Here is a 17558-nt window from a genome sequence, read left to right as displayed (position 1 = left end):
TGTTCAGTACAGAGTACTTTTGTAAAGGCTGATAAGATATGTCAAAGAAGATGGATGTCAACTTAATTTGCTTCTAATATATGACCAATTATTAAACGAAGCTCAGCTGAATCGAGTCATTTCGGTACATACATAACAACTGTTGTACATACGCTTACAGCGTAGCCGAATCGACATCGATTTTGTGGACAACTCGAACACATTTTACACCATTGCGTGCATTCGCTTCACTTGTCTTTTGACTGATGGAGGTGACAGTGTACATATCGTACTAGTCATCGAAACGTCACATAGACTTTTCATAATCCATACCTACCAACCTAAAGACAATGTTTCGAAATATGCTTCTTATATAGATAACACGAATAAATATATTCTTAATCAGCTATATGATATGGTAAACTTGCTTGTCAAATATATAATAAACAGCTACGGTATGTCGATACTTCTTTGATTGCAATTTATACCACATACATGTATTTTTATTACAGCTATGCTGCATGTAAACCGCATTTGTTAGTCATATTGACACCAATAAAATAATTATGCTGCGGGTTGACCGAGATATTTGTCATTATACACTCATTTAAATAATCCGTAAATGTAAAATAAATGTGCGTCGGCCGGGAGTCGAACCCGGATCGACTGCTTGGAAGGCAACCATGCTTTTTTTTCTCTTTTAAACTGGAAAGCAACCATGCTGACCGTTACACCACCGACGCCTTGAGTCTGAACTGCTTGTCTTTAAATAAAACTGTTAAAGGAATTTTGTTTGCCGCTGTAAGCTGTTTTGTTAATGTTTCCGGGTCAAATCATCACTAGGCTCAGCACGCCACGTCAATATGTTAGACAGACTGTACAAGGTAAAACTACATCAGTAGAGGATGTTTATCTCTGTAGAGTAGCACACACTGTGTAGGAGAGCTCTTAGGTTTATTGAAAAATTTCTTTTTTTTAGTAAAATGGTTACTGCCTTACTTCTACTTGTTACCTGTTGTTTGCATGGACCTAAAACTATCTGAAGTTATTGTCACTTTTATTTATACCCAAACTAAGCGTCTAACAATACTCATAGCTTTCGTAACCGTCATCGTTTCCTCTTGTTATTTGTGTGTATATTTCCTGTCTTTATTAAAGCTATTTAATGTTCTCCGTTGTTTTTGGTCTGTTTTTCCTGTTACATAGTTGTTTGAGGTAACTATTGTGGGGACCCTTCGTAATCATCGATTTCTTCCTGTTTCCAAAATCGAATTGACGAGAAAACAGTACAAACATAAACATTATAACGATCTGGGCAATATCTTCATAAATTGTTATCATTTTCTTGGAAAAATCACCAGAAATATGAAGTAAGGGCGTAACTCTATAAAAAAAGCAAGTTTCTTGTTGCAAAAAGCCAAACAAGACAAGTATTTAACAGCACCGATTGACTTTTTTCATCTGTCTAGGACTCAGCATTGGTAGTAAAGGTCAAAGGATTAAACACGAATCCATGTCTTATCAAATTAACAACTTTTGGCAACAACATTTAATCTAAACTAGTATTTCATATAAACAGTGCAATAAGAACTATTTTTTGTGTTTTTTTACTTTTTCAAAACCCATATTAATAATGTTCTTGTCATCCATTTAGGAATTAAAGACGCGGTGATCGTTTATTTTCAAGTTTTCAGGACTTAAAACTATTGTCCGGCTTGTTGTAACCTTTATTGTCTCAAAATGCGTCATGTTTTTATGAACACTAATTTGTTCGCACAGTCTGTTTTCAACATATTCTTGTACAACATATCAGCGAGTATCAGAACGTCGCATAACTGTTTCTATTATAGTGTCAAAGTTCAGTCAATCTAGAAATTACAACAATGAAAGTGTTTTACAATCTGATACAGTTATTTTGAAACCAAAGTATTAACCTAAAGTTCAACAGCCCCTTCAGTGATGTTAAGTTACAACACAAAGTGCAGCTATATGATATGATATGTCTTATCTAAAACGATTAATGAAACATCGGCTTTAAGTTATATAATATCTATTACCAATGTGAAATGTGAAATCACATGTTTGTGTCTTCCACTTATCTTTCTAGATACAAAGTGGTAGACTCTGCTAGTCTTAGTCCCGAGGTTTGCCGTATCCTTGAGAGACACAGTGATCTCTTTTTGGGTTCATACTATACACACTTTACTTTTTGTTACTTTGAAATTAACCAGTATTCATCTAGCATTTAAAATATGTATCATTAAGGAGTCTTACATATGCACCTTTCTATTTTAATCTCAGTCTTAACAGGTTTGAATTTCAACGTTTTTGAACCCTTGCAACACCAATGAAATCTAGAAGGAAATGGAACAATAGAATAAAAAGGTTTCAACAAAACCATAACCCTAACTCAAAGTCCATAACACAAGAGTAAAATATAAATAGAGGAAAGTTTACATGGAGAACCATGAAACAGAACAAGGACGAAACAGCAATACAGTGCAGTGGTGTTACTCATCATGTTTTAAGTGTCTCTGTTTTTCATCTTTGAGTGTATTGAACTTGAATCCCTTTGTTATTGAAATGAAACATAGCGGATAAAGTATATTCGGAAATAAGACCTTTATAGAAAAGTTCATTAACAAAACGACTTGTCAATCTCGTTTTCAACAAAACTACAATCAACAAACTGACACCTTATCCAAAGTTCATATACATGTACATACTTAGGTAGTCCGGAGTTTAATTCCTCTTTAACTAGCTGTCGAGAGGTAAGCTTGCGTCAATAAAAGAATGGTTGTTACCAGCCGAAACTACCAAAATCTTGATAAAATATTTCAGTAACATGTTTTAAAAATATACATGTCTAAATGCATATCGAAAGTTTGTGATATTGTATTGATAAAAGAACTTAAGATAGTATCTCATTTTATATAGATTGTACCATATTTTCAATTGATATATCTTTTCGTCTCCACGAAAACGTTTATGACATTTTACATCACAATAACTACCAGAGATAGAAAGCGTTTGCCTGATTCATATTATTGATACCTAACTGGTGAGTAAAACTGTTTTATGCATGGAAATCGGAAAATTCAAAATAGTTCTGTTAGTTTTCTTCTATTATTTGAACACAAACCACCAGATAATGTAATGTTTGTTCAGTACAGTGTACTTTTGTAAAGGCTAATAAGATATGTCAACGAAGATGGATGTCAACTTAATTTGCTTCTAATATATGACCAAATATTAAACGAAGCTCAGCTGAATCGAGTCATTCCGGTACATATATAACAACTGTTGTACATACGCTTACAGCTTAGCCATATCGACATCGATTTTGTGGACAACTCGTACACATTTTACACCATTGCGTGCATTCGCTTCACTGGTCTTTTGATTGATGGAGGTGACAGTGTACATATCGTACTAGTCATCGAAACGTCACATAGACTTTTCATAATCCATACCTACCAACCTAAAGACAATGTTTCGAAATATGCTTCTTATATAGATAACACAAATAAATATATTCTTAATCAGCTATATGATATGGTAAACTTGCTTGTCAAATATATAATAAATAGCTACGGTATGTCGATACCTCTTTGACTGCAATTTATACCACATAAATGTATTTTTATTACAGCTATGCTGCATCTAAACCGCATTTGTTAGTCATATTGACACCAATAAAATAATTATGCTGAGGGTTGACCGAGATATTTGTCAATATACACTCATTTAAATAATCCGTAAATGTAAAATAAATGTGCGTCGGCCGGGAGTCGAACCCGGATCGACTGCTTGGAAGGCAACCATGCTGACCGTTACACCACCGACGCCTTGAGTATGAACTGCTTGTCTTTAGTTAAAACTGTTAAAGGAATTTTGTTTGCCGCTGTAAGCTGTTTTTTTAATGTTTCCGGGTCAAATCATCACTAGGCTCAGCACGCCACGTCAATATGTAAGACAGACTGTACATGGTAAAACTACATCAGTAGAAGATGTTTATCTCTGTAGAGTAGCACACACTGTGTAGGAGACCTCTTAGGTTTATTGAAAAATGTCATTTTTTTTAATAAAATGGTTACTGCCTTACTTCTACTTGTTAACTGTTGTTTGCATTGACCTAAAACTATCTGAAGTTATTGTCACTTTTATTTATACCCAAACTAAGCGTCTAACAATACTCATAGCTTTCGTAACCGTCATCGTTTCCTCTTGTTATTTGTGTGTGTATTCCTGTCTTTAATAAAGCTATTTAATGTTCTCCGTTGTTTTTGGTCTGTTTTTCCTGTTACATAGGTGTTTGAGGTAATTATTGTGGGGACCCTTCGTAATCATCGATTTCTTCCTGTTTCCAAAATCGAATTGACGAGAAAACAGTACAAACATAAACATTATAACGATCTGGGCAATATCTTCATACATTGTTATCATTTTCTTGGAAAAATCACCAGAAATATGAAGTAAGGAAGTAACTCTATAAAAAACAAGTTTCTTGTTGCAAAAAGCCAAAAAAGGCAAGTATTTAACAGCACCGATTGACCGTTTTGATCTATCTAGGACTCAGCATTTGTAGTAAAGGTCAACGCATTAAACACAAATCCATGTCTTATCAAATTAACAACTTTTGGCAACAACATTTAATCTAAACTAGTATTTCATATAAACAGTGCAATAAGAACTATTTTTGTGTTTTTTACTTTTCAAAACTCATATCAAGAATGTTCTTGACATCCATTTAGGAATTAAAGACGCGGTGATCGTTTATTTTCAAGTTTTCAGGACTTAAAACTATTGTCCGGCTTGTTGTAACCTTTATTGTCTCAAAATGGGTCATGTTTTTATGAACATTAATTTGTCCGCACAGTCTGTTTTCAACATATTCTTGTACAACATATCAGCGAGTATCAGAACGTCACATAACTGTTTCTATCATAGTGTCAAAGTCCAGTCAATCTAGAAATTACAACAATGAAAGTGTTTTACAATCTGATACAGTTATTTTGAAACCAAAGTATTAACCTAAAGTTCAACAGCCCCTTCAGTGATGTTAAGTTACCACACAAAGTGCAGCTATATGATATGATATGTCTTATCTAAAACGATTAATGAAACATCGACTTTATATAATATCTATTACCAATGTTAAATGTGAAATCACATGTTTGTGTCTTCCACTTATCTTTCTAGATACAAAGTGGTAGACTCTGCTAGTCTTAGTCCCGAGGTTTGCCGTATCCTTGAGAGACACAGTGATCTCTTTTTGGGTTCATACTATACACACTTTCCTTTTTGTTACTTGGAATTAACCAGTATTCATCTAGCATTTGAAATATGTATCATTAAGGAGTTTTACATATTCACCTTTCTATTTTAATCTCAGTCACAGGTTTAGATTTCAGCGTTTTTTGAACTCTTGCAACACCAATGCATTCTAGAAGGAAATGGAACAATAGAATAAAAAGGTTTCAACAAGACCATAACCCGAACTCAAAGTCTATACCACATGAGTAAAATATAAATAGAGGAAAGTTTACATGGAAAACCATGAAACAGAACAAGGACGAAACAGCAATACAGTGCAGTGGTGTTACTCATCATTTTTTACGTGTCTGTTTTTCATCTTTGAGTGTATTGAACTTGAATCCCTTTGTTATTGAAATGAAACATAGCGGATAAAGTATATTAAGAAATAAGACCTTTATAGAAAAGTTCATTAACAAAACGACTTGTCAATCTCGTTTTCAACAAAACTACAATCAACAAACTGACACCTTATCCAAAGTTCATATACATGTACATACTTAGGTAGTCCGGAGTTTAATTCCTCTTTTACTAGCTGTCGAGAGGTAAGCTTGCGTCAATAAAAGAATAGTTGTTACCAGCCGATACTACCAAAAATCTTGATAAAATATTTCAGTAACATGTTTTAATAATATACAGGTCTAAATGCATATCCAAAGTTTGTGATATTGTATTGATAAAAGAACTAAAGATAGTGTCTCATTTCATATAGATTGTACCATAATTTCAATCAATATATCTTTTCGTCTCCACGAAAACGTGTATGACATTTTACATCACAATAACTACCAGAGATAGAAAGCGTTTGCCTGATTCATATTATTGATACCTAATTGGTGAGTAAAACTGTTTTATGCATGGAAATCGGAAAATTCAAAATAGTTCTGTTAGTTTTCTTCTATTATTTGAACACAAACCACCAGATAATGTGATGTTTGTTCAGTACAGAGTACTTTTGTAAAGGCTGATCAGATATGCCAACGAAGATGGATGTCAACTTAACTTGCTTCTAATATGTGACCAAATATTAAACGAAGTTCAGCTGAATCGAGTCATTTCGGTACATATATAACAACTGTTGTACATACGCTTACAGCTTAGCCGTATCGACATCGATATTGTGGACAACTCGTACACATTTTACACCATTGCGTGCATTCGCTTCACTGGTCATTTGTCTGATGGAGGTGACAGTGTACATATCGTACTAGTCATCGAAACGTCACAAAGACTTTTCATAATCCATACCTACCAACCTGAAGACAATGTTTCGAAATATGCTTCTTATATAGATAACACAAATAGTTATATTCTTAATCAGCTATATGATATGGTAAACTTGCTTGTCAAATATACAATAAATAGCTACGGTATGTCGATACCTCTTTGACTGCAATTTATACCACATAAATGTATTTTTATTACAGCTATGCTGCATCTAAACCGCATTTGTTAGTCATATTGACACCAATAAAATAATTATGCTGCGGGTTGACCGAGATATTTGTCAATATACACTCATTTAAACAATCCGTAAATGTAAAATAAATGTGCGTCGGCCGGGAGTCGAACCCGGATCGACTGCTTGGAAGGCAACCATGCTGACCGTTACACCACCGACGCCTTGAGTATGAACTGCTTGTCTTTAAATAAAACTGTTAAAGGAATTTTGTTTGCCGCTGTAAGCTGTTTTTTTAATGTTTCCGGGTCAAATCATCACTAGGCTCAGCACGCCACGTCAATATGTAAGACAGACTGTACATGGTAAAACTACATCAGTAGAAGATGTTTATCTCTGTAGAGTAGCACACACTGTGTAGGAGAGCTCTTAGGTTTATTGAAAAATGTCATTTTTTTTAATAAAATGGTTACTGCCTTACTTCTACTTGTTAACTGTTGTTTGCATTGACCTAAAACTATCTGAAGTTATTGTCACTTTTATTTATACCCAAACTAAGCGTCTAACAATACTCATAGCTTTCGTAACCGTCATCGTTTCCTCTTGTTATTTGTGTGTGTATTCCTGTCTTTAATAAAGCTATTTAATGTTCTCCGTTGTTTTTGGTCTGTTTTTCCTGTTACATAGGTGTTTGAGGTAATTATTGTGGGGACCCTTCGTAATCATCGATTTCTTCCTGTTTCCAAAATCGAATTGACGAGAAAACAGTACAAACATAAACATTATAACGATCTGGGCAATATCTTCATACATTGTTATCATTTTCTTGGAAAAATCACCAGAAATATGAAGTAAGGAAGTAACTCTATAAAAAACAAGTTTCTTGTTGCAAAAAGCCAAAAAAGGCAAGTATTTAACAGCACCGATTGACCGTTTTGATCTATCTAGGACTCAGCATTTGTAGTAAAGGTCAACGCATTAAACACAAATCCATGTCTTATCAAATTAACAACTTTTGGCAACAACATTTAATCTAAACTAGTATTTCATATAAACAGTGCAATAAGAACTATTTTTGTGTTTTTTACTTTTCAAAACTCATATCAAGAATGTTCTTGACATCCATTTAGGAATTAAAGACGCGGTGATCGTTTATTTTCAAGTTTTCAGGACTTAAAACTATTGTCCGGCTTGTTGTAACCTTTATTGTCTCAAAATGCGTCATGTTTTTATGAACATTAATTTGTTCGCACAGTCTGTTTTCAACATATTCTTGTACAACATATCAGCAAGTATCAGAACGTCACATAACTGTTTCTATCATAGTGTCAAAATCCAGTCAATCTAGAAATTACAACAATGAAAGTGTTTTACAATCTGATACAGTTATTTTGAAACCAAAGTATTAACCTAAAGTTCAACAGCCCCTTCAGTGATGTTAAGTTACCACACAAAGTGCAGCTATATGATATGATATGTCTTATCTAAAACGATTAATGAAACATCGGCTTTAAGTTATATAATATCTATTACCAATGTTAAATGTGAAATCACATGTTTGTGTCTTCCACTTATCTTTCTAGATACAAAGTGGTAGACTCTGCTAGTCTTAGTCCCGAGGTTTGCCGTATCCTTGAGAGCCACAGTGATCTCTTTTTGGTTTCATACTATACACACTTTACTTTTTGTTACTTTGAAACTAACCAGTATTCATCTAGCATTTGAAATATGTATCATTAAGGAGTCTTACATATGCACCTTTCTATTTTAATCTCAGTCTTAACAGGTTTGAATTTCAACGTTTTTCAACCCTTGCAACACCAATGAATTCTAGAAGGAAATGGAACAATAGAATATAAAGGTTTCAACAAAACCATAACCCGAACTCAAAGTCCATAACACAAGAGTAAAATATAAATAGAGGAAAGTTTACATGGAGAACCATGAAACAGAACAAGGACGAAACAGCAATACAGTGCAGTGGTGTTACTCATAAATTTAACGTGTCTCTGTTTTTCATCTTTGAGTGTATTGAACTTGAATCCCTTTGTTATTGAAAAGAAACATAGCGGATAAAGTATATTCAGAAATAAGACCTTTATAGAAAAGTTCATCAACAAAATGACTTGTCAATCTCGTTTTCAACAAAACTACAATCAACAAACTGACACCTTATCCAAAGTTCATATACATGTACATACTTAGGTAGTCCGGAGTTTAATTCCTCTTTAACTAGCTGTCGAGAGGTAAGCTTGCGTCAATAAAAGAATGGTTGTTACCAGCCGAAACTACCAAAATCTTGATAAAATATTTCAGTAACATGTTTTAATAATATACATGTCTAAATGCATATCCAAAGTTTGTGATATTGTATTGATAAAAGAACTTAAGATAGTGTCTCATTTCATATAGAATGTACCATAATTTCAATTAATATATCTTTTCGTCTCTACGAAAACGTTTATGACATTTTACATCACAATAACTATCAGAGATAGAAAGCATTTGCCTGATTCATATTATTGATACCTAACTGGTGAGTAAAACTGTTTTATGCATGGAAATCGGAAATAGGAAACAAGATATTTAAAGTGTCTTCTGTTTTCAAACTCTTTCCAAGTTAACAAACATAACGACATATCTATAGCTCTTTAAGTATGTTATATTGTGTCTATGACACCTTGTGCTATCTTCAATTTCAAAATAGTTCTGTTAGTTTTCTTCTATTATTTGAACACAAACCACCAGATAATGTAATGTTTGTTCAGTACATTGTACTTTTGTAAAGGCTGATAAGATATGTCAACGTAGATGGATGTCAACTTAACTTGATTCTAATATATGACCAAATATTAAACGAAGCTCAGCTGAATCGAGTCATTTCGGTACATATATAACAACAGTTGTACATACGCTTACAGCGTAGCCGAATCGACATCGATTTTGTGGACAACTCGTACACATTTTACACTATTGTGTGCATTCGCGTCACTGGTCATTTGACTGATGGAGGTGACAGTGTACATATCGTACAAGTCATCGAAACGTCACAAAGACTTTTCATAATCCATACCTACCAACCTGAAGACAATGTTTCGAAATATGCTTCTTATATAGATAACACAAATAGTTATATTCTTAATCAGCTATATGATATGGTAAACTTGCATGTCAAATATACAATAAATAACTACGGTATGTCGATACCTCTTTGACTGCAATTTATACCACATAAATGTATTTTACTTACAGCTATTCTGTATCTTGACCGCATTTGTTAGTCATATTGACACCAATAAAATAACTATGCTGCGGGTTGACCGAGATATTTGTCATTATACACTCATTTAAATAATCCGTAAATGAAAATAAGTGTGCGTCGGCCGGGAGTCGAACCCGGATCGACTGCTTGGAAGGCAACCATGCTGACCGTTACACCACCGACGCCTTGAGTATGAACTGCTTCTCTTTAAATAAAACTGTTAAAGGAATTTTGTTTGCCGCTGTAAGCTGTTTTTTTAATGTTTCCGGGTCAAAACATCACTAGGCTCAGCACGCCACGTCAATATGTTAGACAGACTGTACATGGTAAAACTACATCAGTAGAGGATGTTTATCTCTGTAGAGTAAGCACACACTGTGTAGGAGAGCTCTTAGGTTTATTGAAAAATGTCATTCTTTTTAATAAAATGGTTACTGCCTTACTTCTACTTGTTAACTGTTGTTTGCATGGACCTAAAACTATCTGAAGTCATTGTCACTTTTATTTATACCCAAACTAAACGTCTAACAATACTCATTGATTTCGTAACCGTCATCGTTTCCTCTTGTTATTTGTGTGTGTATTTCCTGTCTTTATTAAAGCTATTTAATGTTCTCCGTTGTTTTTGGTCTGTTTTTCCCATTAAATAGTTGTTTGAGGTAACTATTGTGGGGACCCTTCGTAATCATCGATTTCTTCCAGTTTCCAAAATCGAATTGACGAGAAAACAGTACAAACATAAACATTATAACGATCTGGACAATATCTTCATACATTGTTATCATTTTCTTGGAAAAATCACCAGAAATATGAAGTAAGGAAGTAACTCTATAAAAAACAAGTTTCTTGTTGCAAAAAGCCAAACAAGGCAAGTATTTAACAGCACCGATTGACCGTTTTTATCTATTTTGGACTCAGCATTGATAGTAAAGGTCAAAGGATTAAACACAAATCCATGTCTTATCAAATTAACAACTTTTGGCAACAACATTTAATCTAAACTAGTATTTCATATAAACAGTGCAATAAGAACTATTTTTGAGTTTTTTACTTTTCAAAACCCATATTAGGAATGTTCTTGACATCCATTTAGGAATTAAAGACGCGATGATCGTTTATTTTCAAGTTTTCAGGACTTAAAACTATTGTCCGGCTTGTTGTAACCTTTATTGTCTCAAAATGGGTCATGTTTTTATGAACATTAATTTGTCCGCACTGTCTGTTTTCAACATATTCTTGTACAACTTATCAGCGAGTATCAGAACGTCACATAACTGTTTCTATCATAGTGTCAAAGTCCGGTCAATCTAGAAATTACAACAATGAAAGTGTTTTACAATCTGATACAGTTATTTTGAAACCAAAGTATTAGCTTAAAGTTCAACAGCCCCTTCAGTGATGTTAAGTTACCACACAAAGTGCAGCTATATGATATGATATGTCTTATCTAAAACGATTAATGAAACATCGGCTTTAAGTTATATGATATCTATTACAAATATTAAATGTGAAATCACATGTTTGTGTCTTCCATTTATCTTTCTAGATACAAACTGGTAGACTCTGCTAGTCTTAGTCCCGAGGTTTGCCGTAGCCTTGAGAGCCACAGTGATCTCTTTTTGGGTTCATACTATACACACTTTACTTTTTGTTACTTTGAAATTAACCAGTATTCATCTAGCATTTGAAATATGTATCATTAAGGAGTCTTACATATCCACCTTTCTATTTTAATCTCAGTCTTAACAGGTTTGAATTTCAACGTTTTTGAACTCTTGCAACACCAATTAAATCTAGAAGGAAATGGAACAATAGAATAAAATGTTTTCAACAAAACCATTACCCGAACTCAAAGTCCATACCACAAGAGTAAAATATAAATAGAGGAAAGTTTACATGAAGACCCATGAAACAGAACAAGGACGAAACAGCAATACAGTGCAGTGGTGTTACTAATCATTTTTAACGTGTCTCTTTTTTCATCATTGAGTGAATTGCACTTGAATCCCTTTGTTATTGATATGAAACATAGCGGATAAAGTATGTTCAGAAATAAGTCCTTTATAGAAAAGTTCATCAACAAAATGACTTGTCAATCTCGTTTTCAACAAAACTGCAATCAACAAACTGACACCTTATCCAAAGTTCATATACATGTACATACTTAGGTAGTCCGAAGTTTAATTCCTCTTTAACTAGCTGTCGAGAGGTAAGATTGAGTCAATAAAAGAATGGTTGTTACCAGCCGAAACTACCAAAATCTTGATAAAATATTTCAGTTACATGTTTTAATAATATACAGGTCTAAATGCATATCCAAAGTTTGTGATATTGTATCGATAAAAGAACTTAAGCTAGTGTCTATTTCATATAGATTGTACCATAATTTCAATTAATATATCTTTTCGTCTCCACGAAAACGTTTATGACATTTAACATCACAATAACTACCAGAGATAGAAAGCGTTTGCCTGATTCATATTATTGATACCTAACTGGTGAGTAAAACTGTTTTATTGATGGAAATCAGAAAAAGGAAACAATATTTTTAAAGTGTCTACTGTTTTCAAACTCTTTCCAAGTTAACAAACATAACGACAAATCTATAGCTCTTTAAGTATGTTTTATTGTGTCTATTACACCTTGTGCTATCTTCAATTTCAAAATAGTTCTGTTAGTTTTCTTCTATTATTTGAACACAAACCACCAGATAATGTGATGTTTGTTCAGTACAGAGTACTTTTGTAAAGGCTGATAAGATATGTCAACGTAGATGGATATCAACTTAACTTGCTTCTAATATATGACCAAATATTAAACGAAGCTCAGCTGAATCGAGTCATTTCGGTACATATATAACAACTGTTGTACATACGCTTACAGCTTAGCCGTATCGACATCGATATTGTGGACAACTCGTACACATTTTACACTATTGTGTGCATTCGCTTCACTGGTCATTTGTCTGATGGAGGTGACAGTGTACATATCGTACTAGTCATCGAAACGTCACAAAGACTTTTCATAATCCATACCTACCAACCTGAAGACAATGTTTCGAAATATGCTTCTTATATAGATAACACAAATAGTTATATTCTTAATCAGCTATATGATATGGTAAACTTGCTTGTCAAATATACAATAAATAGCTACGGTATGTCTATACCTCTTTGACTGCAATTTATACCACATAAATGTATTTTACTTACAGCTATGCTGTATCTAGACCGCATCTGTTCGTCATATTGACACCAATAAAATAACTATGCTGCGGGTTGACCGAGATATTTGTCATTATACACTCATTTAAATAATCAGTAAATGTAAAATATATGTGCGTCGGCCGGGAGTCGAACCCGGATCGACTGCTTGGAAGGCAACCATGCTGACCGTTACACCACCGACGCCTTGAGTATGAACTGCTTCTCTTTAAATAAAACTGTTAAAGGAATTTTGTTTGCCGCTGTAAGCTGTTTTTTTAATGTTTCCGGGTCAAAACATCACTAGGCTCAGCACGCCACGTCAATATGTTAGACAGACTGTACATGGTAAAACTACATCAGTAGAGGATGTTTATCTCTGTAGAGTAGCACACACTGTGTAGGAGAGCTCTTAGTTTTATTGTAAAATGTCAACATTTTATGAAATGGTTAATTCATATACTTCCACAGCTGGTAAAACTGTAGTTTGCATAGACCTAAACCTATGTGGCATTTATTGCCACTTGTATCTATACGCAAACTAAATATCGAATATTTACATTTGCGCTGCATTGCCACTGTGTAAACCAAGCAATTAACGTGACCTTAAGGTTTACAAACAATGCGGAAGTCACGTTTGACTCTCGTTTGGGATTTCTTTACGATAGGTTGTATTGTAGACACACGAATCTTTAATGTTCACAATGCAGAATACTAGCAATATAATGTCTACCCCGGGGTTCCATTGACTGCTCAACATTCAACAATTGTGAATTCAATTTCAACAAATAACTGGATGGCGACATGTTTTCCCACCGCGACCGAAGTACTGATTTGTGAGTTTTACAAACATGCTTCCGCGGTGTGACGTTATTAACGTGCGATGTTAATGAGCAGTGGTGCTAATGTTATTCTTGTGCTTTAAATGCACTCTTATGATCATAACGATGAAAACTATCAAATAAAACTATACGAAATGACAAAACTTCACAGAGGATATTGGCGGGATTTTCAAATTTTTCATATCGTTATTATTTTTGTAAGGACTGAAACGCATGAAACTGTAAATATAAGTATTATACTGCTTTAAGATGTCATTCATAGGCAATATGAATGTCCAAACTGTAAATTTAAGTATTATACTGCTTTAAGATGTCATTCATAGGCAACATGAACGTCCACTACATTCATATTGCCTATGAATGGCATTTAAAAGCAGTTTCATTCTTAAATAACACGGTTGGGTTTCGTCATATTGTATGTGTATTGCCTGTCTTTATAAAAGCTATTTAATGCCGTCCGTTGTTATCGGAGTCTTTCTTGTATTCACTGCAGGTTCGGGAAAGTATTAGACTGGTTTTCCTGTTACATAGTTGTATGAGGTTACCATTGTGGGGACCATCCTTATCATCGATCTCTTCCTGTATCTAAGTCAAATTGACGACAAAACAATGCATAGATGAAAATGATAACGATTTGGGCGACATATTTTTAAATTGTTATTTTATATTTTATGCACAACGCTGCAACTGTCTTTAAGGCTTGAAATGACTCATGGATATAACCATTCTCCTTAAATTTCACTAGAAATACGAAATAAGGAAGTAAGTGTTTCTTGGTGTAGGAAGACAAACAAAATAAGCATTTAACTGCATCATGTGACCCTTTTTTTCGATCTAGAACTCGTCAGTGGTAGTAAAGGTATAAATCCATGTTTAATCAAATGTACAACTTTTGGCAATAACAGATTATCTAAACTAGTACTACATGTAAACTGTATTATATATATGCTTTCATTTTTTTCAAAATCTATATTAAGAATGTTCCTGTCGGCACATTAGACATCAATAAAGCACTGATCGGTTATTACCAGGTGTTTTAAGGCTTAATACTATTGTCCGGCTTGTTGCCGACTTTGTTGTCTTAAAATAGGGCATGTTTTATGAACATTAATTTGTCCGCACTTAAAATGGGGCATGTTTTCGCACAGTTTGTTTTAAAAACCTTGAACAATATATCAGAGAGCATCAGAACGCCACAGAACTGTTTCTACTGTAGTGTCAAAGTCCAGTCAACCTAGAAATTACAACACCGAAAATGCTTTTTTGACACTCTGATACAGTTCAATCAAAACCCAAGTAGTAGCTGGCATTCAACAACCCCCTCAGTGATGTAACGTAACCACAACTTTCAGCTCTATTATATGTTTTACAATTTTATTTAGAATTATAAACGAAACATCTTTCAAGATACAAGTTGTTAGACTCTGCTAGTCTTAGTGTGTGCAGGAGAGAACTGACATAGGCATAGCCTGTTGTTCGATCCCATTTATATACCATCATGAATAAAATTTGTTGAAAAGAATAGTCTTAGTCCCGAGGTTTGCCGTAGCCTTGATAGCCACGGTGATCTCTTTTATGGTTCATACTATACACACTTTACTTGTTATTAATTTGAAATTAACCAGTACCCCTCTAGCATTTGAAATATGCACCATTCAAGGGTCTTACTCTTCCACCTTTTGCTCAACTCTACCAACACCAATGAGTTTTGGAATGAAAAATACCGATAGAAAAGTTTCAACACAACCATAGTTCGTACTCAAAATCCATAAACTACGGGTAGAATTTTAATAGAGGAAAGTTTACAGGTTTTTACCCTATCCTTGAAATAGTAAAAGGACGAAACAATTTGATGATGCAATGTTACTCATTTTTGGCAATCATTTTGCATGCATGAGTGTTACGTTCATCTTTGAGTGTATTGAACTTGAATCCCTAGTTATTGGAATGATACATAGTGGATCTAGCGAAGTCGGAAATAAGACCTTCATGAAAATGTAGTTCATTGATATAATGAGGATGTCAGTCTTTTCTGCAATAAAACTGCATACTACGACCTGGCACCTTATCCAGAGTTCATACACATACCTATGTTAAGGGGAGGTTAATTCCTCTCTTGCTAGCTGTTCAGATGTAAACCTGCATCCAATCAAGATGGCTATGATGAGTCGAAACTGTAAAATATGTTTTAAACTATCTCAGTAACAAGTTCAGTTATTGATATAGGCCACATGACTGTCCATTTCACATTGATACACAGATAAAATATGTAACATGGGACATTTACTATCATTTTGTGGTTTCGACTTGCCACATCTATTCTTATTTGAGACTGGTATGCTTTTCAACACCTAGGGATGGAGAAGGACCCAACTATGCAAATTACTGGAAGGTAAAATGTCATTTAGTAACATTTAGGTTGGTTACATTGACATTTTATAATGTTGGTAAATTATTTCATGAAGGCATCAGTCTTAATCCCTTATTGTAGAAATAGCTAATTTCGTTCTGTATCATTTTCATTACTGAAGTTTGAGGTCAATATATTAAAACTACATACCAAATACTGATGTTAAATTGCGATTCTTAATCATGACTTATTTATATGGTCATCGGTCCTGTAAGTGTTGAATTTGTTTGCTTCCTGCAATCATGAATAAATTGATAAAGGCATTGCATTGTTACTAACTGCAAGTTACACTTATTTGCAAATATTCATACAAAAGTCTCGTTCTGTGATTCCAATGTATTTTAAAAAAGCACAAAACACTCAAATCCAACATATGCGAATTTCCTTTGATTAAGCTGAAAGAATTTGGATTATTTTAGAAACGTACACATACGTTTTTGTATAAGGATCTAATTGTAGGTAAATGTTGATAGCTTACAACTGTCAGATCAAAGGTAAAGACACCAACTTCTTCGGTATGCGACATACAACAACTAAACTCTTTTACGAAAATACGAATATTTCATTTCAATTATGTTATTTGGGGGATATATTTTAAGATGTGGCATTCTTTGTTTAGAAAACGCAACCCTTTTCAAACTTTAACAACGCTCTCACATATGATACACATAATATACATAGCATATATTGTAACCAATATGGGGTATACAATGACATGAAACACCTCCGACATTAAAGAAAAATTGAAAGGAAACCGATTTTGTCTTCTCCTCAGAAATGTTCGAGATATCATACATCAGAAAAAACTACCGGAGATGGAAAACTTTTTGCTTATTACACATTATTTGTACCAAACTGGAAAGTAAAATGTTATTTCTGCATATAAATCATAAATAGGATTAAAAGGATATCTAAATATGTACAAAAGAACTTTGGTTTTCAGAACTCCGTCCAAGTTCTCATCTATAGTTTAATTTTTGTGTTTTATTGTGTCTATTACACAATGTGCATTTGAAGTTTCAAAGAAGTTCTGGGTTTTTTTCTTAGATATTGACTTCTATTAATTGGTATAAACGAGTGTGTATAAAAGGCTTTGGTCCCATACAATATAGTTTTGAAAAGGCTGATTAGATAAGCCAATATATCA

At 33.8% G+C, this 17558-nt stretch overlaps 5 non-coding genes across 5 annotated transcripts; all 5 read right to left on the bottom strand.

The window, feature by feature from the left end:
• Nucleotides 1-615: 615 nt before the first annotated feature.
• Trnag-ucc lies at nt 616-722 on the bottom strand. The gene is made up of 2 exons: nt 686-722; nt 616-650 (listed from the first exon to the last, which is right to left on the bottom strand). It is a non-coding gene; the product is annotated as a tRNA-Gly (tRNA).
• Nucleotides 723-3755: 3033 nt separating this feature from the next.
• Trnag-ucc lies at nt 3756-3827 on the bottom strand. Its single transcript has one exon. It is a non-coding gene; the product is annotated as a tRNA-Gly (tRNA).
• A 3019-nt stretch (nt 3828-6846) lies between these two features.
• Trnag-ucc lies at nt 6847-6918 on the bottom strand. The gene has a single exon. It is a non-coding gene; the product is annotated as a tRNA-Gly (tRNA).
• A 3151-nt stretch (nt 6919-10069) lies between these two features.
• Nucleotides 10070-10141, bottom strand: Trnag-ucc. The gene has a single exon. It is a non-coding gene; the product is annotated as a tRNA-Gly (tRNA).
• A 3153-nt stretch (nt 10142-13294) lies between these two features.
• On the bottom strand, nt 13295-13366 carry Trnag-ucc. Its single transcript has one exon. It is a non-coding gene; the product is annotated as a tRNA-Gly (tRNA).
• Between the last annotated feature and the right edge of the window lie 4192 nt (nt 13367-17558).

Source organism: Mizuhopecten yessoensis, unplaced genomic scaffold (assembly GCF_002113885.1).
Source record: "Mizuhopecten yessoensis strain PY_sf001 unplaced genomic scaffold, ASM211388v2 scaffold11145, whole genome shotgun sequence".
NCBI classification, from domain to species: Eukaryota; Metazoa; Mollusca; class Bivalvia; order Pectinida; family Pectinidae; genus Mizuhopecten; species Mizuhopecten yessoensis.
This window is presented reverse-complemented; position numbering and strand designations above follow the sequence as displayed.